Here is a 12197-nt window from a genome sequence, read left to right as displayed (position 1 = left end):
TGTCCGGCAAGGTCTTATTTTCAGAGACACAGGGTAGTCCATTTTCCCAGCTATCAAGATTTGTATTCTTTCAGGATGAGCAGTAACTGCAAACCTCACAGGCCACTATTAGACACAACCCCAGCAAAACTGTGTCACTGAGCGTGGCTGGGTAATTGCTTTGGGTACATCACTTCAGTACATTTCCAGCGGAATGGCCCAAGCACATCAGGTAGGTTTTAGAAATGGGGACATGCGCTGCTGACTAAACACATGAGATGACACACATTCGTGAGGCATTTATTCAAATTAGTAATCAGAAGTAGTAATTAGTAACCTGAAATCAGAAGTACAGATGAACCTGATGCCGGTTCATCTATAATACCCTTTCATTTTAAGTAAGGATGACACGTGTTCGTGTGTAAGACCCCACCCTGAGTCGCACAAGCCCCTCCCGCCCAGCAGGCTCTATCATGTTATCAGAGGCATGCTGCTAAGCCTGCTCACTCTGAAAACTTTCTCTCCTGACGTGCGAAACCTGACCGCTCCAATATTCCCCTATCAGACACCTTCTGCTCCACTCACCAGACAAGTGAGTCTCCTCATTATACACCGCGATGGCCAAACTCACACTATTTTCGACACATTTCTCAGCTCTTCTCTAATTCAAACTTTATCCTTCTTTCAAAGACCAGCTCCAATCAAACCTCTTCTGCAGTGTTCACTGACTCAGCCCACCCACCACAAGTCTTATCTTTTCTAAATTTCTACTGCACTTCAGGTGGAGCAGCTCACATAGCACTTGTTTACAAACTACCTCATTTGGTTGCATAAACAGTCTTATATATGCTTTATTTTCCTAGCGATGCTGTTTGCTCCTGAAGGGAAAAAACCAGGTCTTCTTTGTCATTTGTGATCCCACAATCCTCCTCCCACGTGTAGCGTAACACTGGGCAGAGGCAGCACATGTATCTGAACTAAATGCTTGCTACGCAGTGATTCACCACTTACACCGTGTGACAATAACAGATATCTACTGCTTGCCTACTGTGTGGTGAGCACGTTTGTAAGTACTGGACGTACCACCACGATGAAAATAGGTGTGCTTCCTGTCCTCAAAGCTATCATACTCCAGAGAGCAACAGACACCGAATCTCCAGCACTCTTACTGCTCCAGGGTGAGCTTATTAGTGGTTCCAAGACGTACGAAGCTCAGGCAACGTGCGTTACAGCTTCTCAACTAGGACACTGAGTCACAGAATGTTAATGCTCAGGTCATTTCGTGCACAACTCCTCATTCAACTTCAGAATAGTCTGTCTGCCTTAGTCTGTCTTTCTCCCAGTTCCAGGCACTGCCTTAATCAACAGTCGGAAAAGACTGACCCCCCTCCCTACCTCCGATTCTACTCCCCCCCAGGATGGCAACTCCCACCCCACACATCTGCCCACGAGCAGTTCGGCCGCTGAGAGGAGAGCGCTGGCCCGCGGTCTGCTGCGCCTTTACACTCAGGCTGGGCCAACCGTCCGTTCTCCAGCCCGCTCGCTGAACGCAATCCGTATCTTCTACGAGGTATCAGCAAGCCTGAGCCACGTGTAAGGAGCGCGGTGACCCTGCCTCCACACCTCCTGGGCCCCAGTAACGACACGAGAACACAGCTGCGCGGGTCCGGGAAACACAACAGCTGCGCGGCCGCTACGAGGAAGCCGCGCTGAACGCGGACGCCCGCCCCTGGCCTCACAACCTGGAGCAACACGGTGACGGAACGCGCGGGCCCACAAAGTTTAGGGGGCGCGGCAGCACGTGCGCACGACGTGAGGTGGGCGAGCCCGGGCCACAGGTGGGCTGCCCGCTCCCCCGCGGAGGCCGCCATGGGCAGGGCCGTGTGTGCGCGGGGCGGGACACCGATCCCGGCTCCGTCCGGAACGCGGCTCCTCCCACCCGCCGCGCAGGGCGCCGAAGGCCCCGGCGGCGCCGGCTCCTCCTCCCCTCGGTCTCGAGCGCCGCCGTCTCGGGCGGGAGGCGAGGCTGCCGCGGGAACCCGGGCTTCTCCGCCTCCACTGGGCTGGGGAGCCCGGCAGAGCCAGCCCGCGCCTGCAGCACCCACTTCCGACTGCCCCTTCGCCACCAGCCCGTCTCCTCCGGCCGTCGCTGGCGCTTCCCGCGGCGCCCGCGACCAGGAACTGACCCTCGTCAGCCCCCGTCCCGGAGGACGCAGCGGAGGGGCGTGGAGCGGGGCGCGCCAGGGCGGCGGGGGCGCGCGGGGGCCCGCGCAGCAGGTGCGGCCAGGCCCCAGCTCCCCGGCGAGGCCCCGGCTACTCACCCCGACGATGCTCCTCGGCGACCTGCCGCCGACACAGAGGCCTCCTCCGCCCGCGCCGCACACCCCTCGTAGCCACCGCCCCCTCGGCCGCGGCCGCCTCCGCCGTCCTCGCCGTCGCCGCCGCTGCGCGCGCGCCCGCTCACGCACACCGCCGTGGCCGCGCACGCGCTCAGCGCGCTGGCGTCACTTAGCAACCGACCAGCGGCCGCGGGCCGGGCTGGCTGCGAGGGTTTAGGGCGCCGGGGTCGCCTCGGGCGGGTTTGGCGGCTTTTCCCCGCCCGCCCTACCCGCTGCCCTCCGGAGCCGGGGTCCCCGGGGTGTGGCTGCCCTGCCGGCACCTGGCTCCGGGCGAGTCACGCACCACTCGTCACTACATGGCGTCCCGGATTTCGTCACTGCGAACGGGGCAGTCCCCGCCTTGATCGCCGCCTCGAAGTGACAGGGCGCCTGCGGTGGAGAGAGCTCTGGCCTGGTCCCGACGGGCGCGGACCCCGCAGGCGGATCTGCGAAGTGCAGTGAGGCTCTCACGGGAGTGGAGCCGGGAGGCCGTGACCGCGCTCACACGGAAGACGCCGAGGGCCTGGCTCAGGAGCGGGGGGTGAGGCGCCGAGCCTTGGGTTCCCCTCTCGGCGTCCTCGCTCTGTACTTGGGGACCAGAATGCCCATTGGACCTACGCTGCACAGTCGTGAGGCCAAAAGGAAAGAGCGCGTGCCAAGGTGCTTTGTTAGCTTGAAAAGAGAAGACAGTGGAGCAAGAGCAGTTCAGAGCATGGAGTTTGGAGGCAGAAAGCCAGGTTCAACTCTGATCCTGGCTGATGCTGGATGATCGATTCTGCTTGACGCTTGGGCCAAGTGGGGACCGGAGTGTGGCACTTTAGAGAGTGAAACTGGAAAAGACACAATCCCAGGCAAAGGGAGCTCATGGGTAACTGTATGGAAGTGAAAATGGGCAGCAAGAGCAGGGCTCAAAGCAGGGAGATTGGTTTTCAGGCCCTCGCTGTACCCCAGGTAAGAAGTGATAAGTCTTAGGCAGACCATTGGCGGTGAGAATGTAGAAGGGACAGATGGGAGCGCTGTTAAGGCGGTAGAATTGACAGCACTGAGTGGGGCGAAATGAGTAGGCCAGGTGACTAGTATGGGTGCTGGGGTGGGTGGTGGAAAAATTCAGCAAGATGCGAAGAAAAATGAGTCTTCGGGTTATCCACAAGTTTCTGATCTAAGTTACTAGAAAGTGCTGGTGAGAATCTGGGAGGATGATCAGATGTGGGATACCATGATGAGTCCAAATGTGGATGTGTTTATTGGGGAAACACTTATTCTCCCCTCGTGATGTCTCCTTCCATGTGGAGTCACATCCATGAATATAATATTCCTGGTTTGTGCTGCACCTCCCCCAGCTCATTCCTCCCTGGAGCAGTGACTTTATGATCGCTGAATTGAAAAGAACGCGTACCCATCCCATTGTTTTTCTCTTGAAAGAAAGCTTCGTTCACAGAACTGTTCTGGTGTTCTTCTTGCTTCTCCAGGAGCAGGACCTGGGGGTGGTGTTGAGGGTGTCTGGGCCGGGGCTCCAAAATTCATAAACCTATTTAATTCCAGAGTTTGGCATTGGGAAGTTCTTGGTCCACGGGTAATATCCAATACCAACTTTGTCAGTTGTACGATACAGAATAATGCCCGTCCCCAAAGACGTTCCTGTCCTCATCTTCCAGAACCTGTGACTGTTAAGCTTACATGGTAAAAGGGACTTTAGATGTGACTAACTTAAGGATCTTGAGATGGGGAAATTATCTTGGATTTTCCATTTGGGCTGGAGTTAGGACAGTCAGAGAAGGAGATATGATGATGGAAGCTGACATCAGAAAGAGAGATTTAAAAAATCTGTACATTTAAAGTGGATCCAAAGAATGTAAGAGCTGGAAAAGGCCAGTAAACAGTATTTCCCATGGAGCCCCCTGAAAAAACGGTACTCTGCCAAATGACTTGACTTAGGATTTCAGCTCTCTAGAACCTTAAGTTATAAATTTGTGTTGTTTTAAGCCACTAAGTATGTGATAATTTATTACAACAATAGAAAACTAGGACAGTCAAGAGTAAGGATGATAGTTTTTATGGTGATAAAAAAAAAGCACAAAACAGGGGAGTTGTGCTAAGCCTATGATGATGGTTTCACATTCCTTCTAAGTAATTTTGTTATGATCTGAATAAACATTTATGTTCAGCGGCTTGTAAACTATGTACTGTTTAATTGGAAGAAAAAGGATTGTGTAAAAATTGAATGCAAGAGTAATTTGTTTACTTTTCCAGCAGATCCAAGAGGAAACATTTATTTGCTCTCCATGCCATGCTCTGTTACATTTGCTCACCTGACCCTCACTATTATTGTTAGTACACGCAGACCCAGGGCAAAGCGCTCAGACTGAAAATCGACCTCTGTAAGCAGAGAGCAGTGATCAACCAATGAAAAGAGGCTGGCCACTCCAATCTGATAATTAATAGAGTTTATTAAAGGAAGCTTACATACACGGCCTGTTTTGGGGCAGCTGTGAGATGAAATGGATTCCCCAGCACTTGGCAGGGGGCAAAGAATTATATAGGATAAGGGGGGAATAGTCACAGGAAGTAGTACCTGAGCGCTACCAGGTACGGGCAATTACTTTGTATGCTTGACCAGGTCAGGACAACATTCTATCCTTCTGTGTTTCCCCGAAAATAAGACCTAGCCAGACACTCAGCTCTAATGTGTCTTTTGGAGCAAAAATTAATATAAGAAGACCCGGTGTTATAGTACTGTAATATTATCATATAAGACCTGGTCTTATAGTAATAATATAGTATTATAGTACTATAATACCGGGTATTATATTATATTATATTACATTATATTATATAAAACCCGATCTTATAGTAAAATAAGACCGGGTCTTATATTAATTTTTGCTCCAAAAGACGCAGTAAAGCTGATTTTCCGGCTAAGTATTATTTTCGGGGAAACACGAAAGGAACCACCACATAGCTGGAGGCAAGGGAGGGTTGCTGTTTATGTCAGAATAATGACCAGACAGTCTCTAAGGGGATTTGGCAGAAAGCAACCTTCGTTCTTTCCCAGGTCCAGCTCACGGGACAGACAACGGTCAGGTCATGGAATATTGTCTCCACAATTACCTCATTTAACATCAGCTTACTGTATCAGCAACTGACATAGCTCTGTTTTACCTGGTGAGGATACAAAGTTTAAGTTGACCAAGGTCATAAAACAGCAGTTAAATAGAAGATTTAGCTTGAGACCCAGCGTAAGCCTCCTCTTTCTAGGAAACCTTCCTCAGGCCCTTCGTTGCTAAGTGCCCTCCCTCCGTACCATTATATTACATCATGTGCACGCCTTTATTTTAGCTTTTACTGTTATAATGAAGATGTTCACTAAGCGCCAGGTCCTGTTTGAGGTGCATTATGGGCATTAAGTCATTTAAGCCTCGAAACAGCCCTTTGAAGTAGGTGAATACCAATCACAATACTTTATAAGTCAGGAAACTAAGGCACAGAAGGTTAAGTAATTTACTCAAGGTTACACAACTAGTAAGTGATGGAGCCAGGATTCCAACCCAGGTAGTTGGGCTCTAGTGTCCGTCTTACCCCCCACACCGTCCCTCCGTACCAGGCACACTCTGCTCACAGTGAAGGCTTCTAGTCAGCAGTGCAGTTACTGGTGGGCTGTGGTGTGTGGTCTCATGTTGTATTCCTTTGTAAATGAATACAACAGGATTTTCTCTCTCAGTCCCATGTCAGGAAACACTTGGCTGTCCCTAAGTAACTGGTATGTTCTCTCCTTATGTGCAATGTAAATTGTGTAACTGGCTGTTTTCTGCTTTCACTTCGCCGAGAAGCTCTGAGTACATTTTGTGGCTTAGCATTAGTAACTGGGAGGACTCTTCGCCTGCATATCTGCCTTCTGTTGTTTTGAAAATGTTCAAACTAAAATGTTTGTGGGAAAATTTAAATTTTTCTTTGTTTTCTAAATTGTTGAGAGCATATATTTATTTTGTTGCTATAAAATGTAAACCTTGTTTTTAAAAGAGAAATGATTTCTCAGGCTTGGACTCTAGTCACGAAATAGTTTCAGGCTAAGTTCCACGACGAGTTCAATATTGAATCATAATTCTTATAAAACTAGGACTCCTGCTATGATCTTGAAAGTACAGATCAATTAAACTGGTGTTCACACAGATCAGAAAGCATTTGAAGTAGCATCAAACAGGTAAGCTGTGTCCCTCCTTGTTTTCAACCTGTGTCTAAATAATTTGAAACCACTTTTGGATTATTAGGACATATGCTACCTTGCTTTAGAGATAAGAAAGTTATCTTCCTTAATGCTGATGATATTCTTTTATAATTAACTTTAATGTATAGTTCATTTTTGTGGTTTACCTTTCATCAGAAAGAATGGAGAAAAGTCACCTGTTCTAAAACTGAAGTAAGTATTTTGATGCATTTAATTTAATTGGCTTAGATCTATCAAATTTAATCGGCTTAGATCCAGTAAGTAAATACCACCTTCCTTTTCTTACTTAGGGTATGTTTTGAAAGTAATTTTTCCAGGTAGATTTACCCACCAGTCACTTTTCTAAAAGCCATATATTTTATCAAAGTATTATTCACGTTTTTCTATAGCCAGAGCGAGTAACTGATCATTTTTTCTTTGAATGTTTTCAATCCAAATCTTATTCATTCTCTGACATCATTCAGATGCCTCAGGGGTGGGTAAATGCTCTACAGCCCAGCAGATGGTTTCCACGTGGGCGTATGAGCATCTGGGGTTGCCAGATTTGAAATTTACTGATGTCTAAATAGAGGTAACTAATGTGAACTTTGTAAAAAAAATAGTATATATTAGATCTCTGTGAGTTTACAGACCCCTCTGCTCTATTGGATAGAACTTTACAGCCTTGAACACTTAATTTTTCTTATTTTTGAAGAGTTTTTTATTTTTTTTAAAGGAAAATCCTGGACGGCATGCAGATATATCCTCTGTGCACCAGCATGTAGGGTGTGTGTGTGTATTGGAATATTATTGAGCTATAAAAAAGAATGAAATCTTTCCATTTGCAACAACATGATGGACTTTGAGGGCATTATGCTAAGTGAAATGTCAGAAAAACAAATACCATGTGATCTTACTTATTATATGTGGAATCTTAAAAAAACAAAAAATCAAACAAAAACCAACTCATAGATATAGAGAACAGATTGGTAGTTGCCAGAGGTGGAGGGTTGGGTAAAATGGGTAAAGGGAGTCAAAAGGTACAAATTTCCCTAGTTACAAAATTAATAAGTCATGGACTATAATGTACAGCATGGTGACTGTAGTTAATACTGTATTGCATATTTGAAAGTTGCTAAGAGAGATCTTAGAAGTCCTCATCAAAAGATTAAAAAGAGGGCCAGCCCGGTGGCGCAGGTGGTTAGAGCTCTGTGCTCCTAACTCCGAAGGCTGCGGGTTCGATTCCCACATGGGCCAGTGGGCTCTCAACAAAAAAATAAAAAATAAATTAAAAAAAAAAAAGATTAAAAAAACGTAAGGTAAACAATGAAAATGTACCACAATTTTTGTTATCCTGGTTTGGTACTGCTTTTCTTAACATACCACGAACCTCAAAAAATTGGAAATAGTACAGTGCTATTTCGTATATCAGATTTCACTTGTTGGATTACTCTGCCAGGCACAGAGGGGATACGGAGATTGAAGATGCAGTTGTTTCTCTCAAGGACTAACAGTCTAGACCTGCACTGTCCAATATGGTAGGTAGCCTCTAGCCACGTGGGCTGTTTATGTTTAAATTCAATTCGCTTCCTCAGACTCCTCATATTTCAAAAGCTCAGTAGCCACATGTGGCTTAGTGGCTGGACAGTGCATGTGTGGAACTTTTCTTTCATTGTAGGAGGTTCTACTGGATAATGCTGGCCTAAAAGTTTGTTTTGAGAAATCAGCTGATGGTTTTATGGAAGCTCCTTTGTAGGTAACTAGTTGTCTTTGCTTACTGCTTTTAGGATTCTCACTTTGTCATTTTAATATAGTATGTTTTGGTGTTGGCCTCTTTGGGTTCATCTTGTTTGGGACTCTGCACTTCCTAGACCTGTATGTCTATGTCCTTTGCCAGGTTAGGGAAGTTTTCAGTCATTGTTTCTTCAAATAGGTTCTCGATCCCTTGCTCCCTCTTGTGCCCTTCTGGTACCCCTATGATGCAAATGTTGTTACACTTGATGTTGTCCTACAGATCCCTTAAACTATGTTCGGTTTTTATCATCATCATCATCATCATCATCATCATCATCATCATCATCGTCATCATTATTTTGTTGTTGTTCCGTTTGGGTGTTTTCTGCGACCCTAACCTGTGTTCTAAATTGTTGATTCGATCCTCTGCTTCATCTACTCTGCTGTTGATTTCTTCTTCATTTCAGTTACTGTAGTCTTTATTTCTTACTGGTACTTTTTATGGTTTCTGTGTCCTTCTTTATGCTGGCTATCTCTTTATGGAAGTTCTCACTAAGTTCCTTAAGCATTCCTATAACCAGTATTTTCAACTCTGTCTCTGTTAGGTGGTTGCCTCTATTTTATTTAGTTCCTTTTCTGGAGGCTTGTGTTCTTTTTTGTGGGACATGTTTCTTTGTTTTCTCATTCTGGCTGCCACACTGTGTTTGCTTCTATGCATTAGGTAGATCTCCTGTGTTTCTCAATCTTTGCCTGCTGGCCTTATGGAGTAGGTGTCCTATGTGGTCCGCTGGCGCAGTCTCCCTGATCACATGTGCCCACGTTCCAGGAGTGTGCCTCGTATACGTTGTGTGTAGTCGCCTGTAGTAATTGAGCCCTGATGGCTTTTGGAGCTTCTGTGGGTGAGACTGACTCTTAGCCTGACTGGCTATGAGGATTGGTTCTGTGGGGGCTGACCCCTCACAGCGGATTCACCCCAATGGGCTCTTGTGCCTCTTGAGACCACCCTTTGGGTGTGCCACTTGTGTGGCTAATCAGGTAGTGCTCTGGTGTGGTCTGAGGCCAACCTCTGGTGTGGTTTCCGGTGCCTCTTGGGAGGGGCCAATGTTAGCCTTGCCTGTGAGCAGCCCGTGGCTATCTGGTATAAGCTATAAAGCTGTATGCAATTGGTTGCTGCCTGCCCTGGACCTGGAGCCATTTGGGGGTGGCCTTGCTGTGAACCAAGGCTGACTGCCACCAGTATCGGGCCTGGGGCAGCTTAGCAGAAGGCCCAGGGCCCCCTAGGCCTATTGCCTGCCACCTGCTGGCTGCCTGCCCATGAGGCTCAGCTGCTAGAAGAGCCTCCTTAGGTCCTTAGACTGGTCTGGTTGACCCAGTGTTGACTGCCCCCGGCAATGCTGCCTCAGTTGGACGGGGTGGGATGTTAGGAAGTCAGGGGGCGTGGTTGGCGGTTTTCACAAAGTTAATACGGATTCAGTTCTTGTGCCACTGCTGAACCTATGGCCACTACGCAAAACCCCCTGAGAACACCACGACCAACCATTGTTTGCCTCGGGCCCACAGAACCCTGAGAGCCACCCAAGAAAGACTACAGCGTGAGCTGGAGCTGACCACCTGCCAATGAAAGTTTCCCAGGCCACCAGGGGCCATCCCCTGCTGTACAGTCCTCTAGCAGCTTGTGGGTGGGGCTGAGATTGCCCTGGGTGATACCACACTAGTGGGCAGTGTCCAGGGGGTCCCCCAGGGGGTGTGTGTGCGCATTTTACCAGACAATGTGGTTTCCGATTTGGCCGTTTGGGGGAGGATTCAACACAGGAAAGACCGTGCCCTCCTGTAGACTACACATGACGCAGGTCCTCACAGAGATGATGGCAGCTGTCCTGCGAGCCCTTACCCTCTAGCCTTCAAAGACGGAGTGGAAGCCACACAACTCAGTCTTGCCCTGTATGTCTCCCGTGCCTCTCGAGTTGCCGCCCCTCTACCGGGGCCCAGGGTGAGTGCTTGTAAGCAAGTGATTCTGTGCGCAGGCCCTTTCAGAGGACATCTGGGTTTCCAGCTGCCTTCAGTTTCACCGGGGTGACGGACAGAATCCTCATTGATTTTCACTGTCAGATGTTGTGGGGGCTCCTCTTCCTGGCACCTGATCCCTGGGCTGGGGAGCTCAGTGTGGGGCTGGGACCCCTCCCTCTTCAGGGGGACCTGTGCCACCAGGTGTCCCTCCAAGTGCTCAACCACTCCTGTGGGTGTGGGGTCAGCCTAGTTTTGTGCCTCCACCCCTCCTACCAGTCTCGATGTGGCCTCTTCTTTATGGCCTTAGTTATAGTGGTTCTATTCAGCTAGTCCTCAGATGAGTCTCAAGGTTGATTGTTGTATAATTTAGTTGTAATTTTAATGTGATCACAAGAGGCAGCAGACATAGCGTTTACCTAGGGAAGGTCCCTCTTGGACCTTCCTGTCTCCTTAAAAGGGCACCTAAGATTTCATTTAGTGCCCACCCAGATAATCCAGGACAAATGTCTTCATCCCAAGGTCTCTAACTTAATCATAGGTACAAGTACCCCTTTTCCATAAAAGCAACATTCACAGACTCCACATATTAGGACCTGGATATTTTGGGGGACCATTATTCAGCTTATAAACAATATGTTTATATTTACTTACGAACATAGAAAATGATGTTGAAGGATAGATATACACCAACTTGTTTTTAAGTTTACTTTTATTCTTTTAAAATAGTTTTTTATTTTTCAATTACAGTTGACATACAATATTAGTTTCAGGGGTACAACATAGTGGTTAGATCTTTATATAACTTACAAAGTGATTATTCTGATAAATCTAGTACCTATATGACACTACACCAACTTTTTAATGTAAGTTTTTTCAAGATTGATGTGATTGTGGAAGAAGAGGGAAGTTATTAACCAACAGAAGTGGCAATATTAATTTCAGATATAATGGAATTCAAGGCCAATGGCATTTATACAGAAAAGAAAGGATATTTTCTATCATAAAAAGGCCAATAAATGAATATTTGTTATAAGTCTTTATGTATCAATTTTATTAGGAGACTTTCATATATAGTTATTAGAATTTGATGCACCAAGTAGACAATAATAATGATAACAATAATTATAATAATTAGTACAAAGACCAGGCCTGGTCCCCTTGCCTCAACCTGCAACATCTCTAGGAGTCTGTCCCAGCTTCAGAGCTCATGGAATTGGGTGAGGCTTCTGTTGCCACTGTATTACAATTAAACCTCTCCTCCTGCCCAGTTGTGCTTTTTTCACTTCCAGGCACAGTATTGAAAGCACTCCCAAATAAACCATCTGTACATGACTCTCCATTTTTAAGTCTGTTTCCTGGGCACCTACCTGCAACATTTTCCTTTACCTACTGCTTTGCAGCACTACCTTTGTCATAAATCAAGCATCCATTCCATGAGGATCTGTTTCTAGACTTTATTCTTTCCCTTTGATCTACTTGTCTATACCAATACCACTCTGCCTGAATTATCGTAGCATTATAATAAGTCTTGACACCTGGTAGAGAAAGCAATCCACTTTTGCTTTATTACTTTTGCTTTTTTGGCCCCTTGCATTTCCATATTCATTTTAGAAGAAGCTTGTCAATTTCCATAAAAATCCTTCTGTGAGTTTCACTAGGATTTTATTGACTCTAAAGGTCAATTTAGAGAGAATTTACCCCTCGGTATTGATTCTTCCAATTTATAAACATAGTATATCCTTCCATTTATTTAAGTCTTTTAAAATTTCTTTCATTAAAGTTTGATAATTCTCGTTTATAGAGGTCTTGCATATCTTGTTAGATTTATTCCTAGGTATTTGCTGTTTTAGATGCTATTTTAAATAAAATCATTTAAAATTTTATTTCCTAATTGTTTA

The 12197-nt window shown here is 46.5% G+C and overlaps 1 protein-coding gene across 1 annotated transcript in view; it reads right to left on the bottom strand.

The window, feature by feature from the left end:
• BTBD9 (BTB domain containing 9) overlaps positions 1–2449 on the bottom strand; it is a 442816-nt gene extending 440367 nt beyond the window's left edge. The window contains exon 1 of the mRNA XM_081044978.1: positions 2301–2449. The gene's annotated coding sequence lies outside the window, so the exon portion shown is untranslated. The remainder of the gene's footprint in view (positions 1–2300) is intronic.
• Positions 2450–12197: the final 9748 nt, after the last annotated feature.

Source organism: Rhinolophus hipposideros (genome assembly GCF_964194185.1).
Source record: "Rhinolophus hipposideros genome assembly, chromosome: 3".
NCBI classification, from domain to species: Eukaryota; Metazoa; Chordata; class Mammalia; order Chiroptera; family Rhinolophidae; genus Rhinolophus; species Rhinolophus hipposideros.
This window is presented reverse-complemented; position numbering and strand designations above follow the sequence as displayed.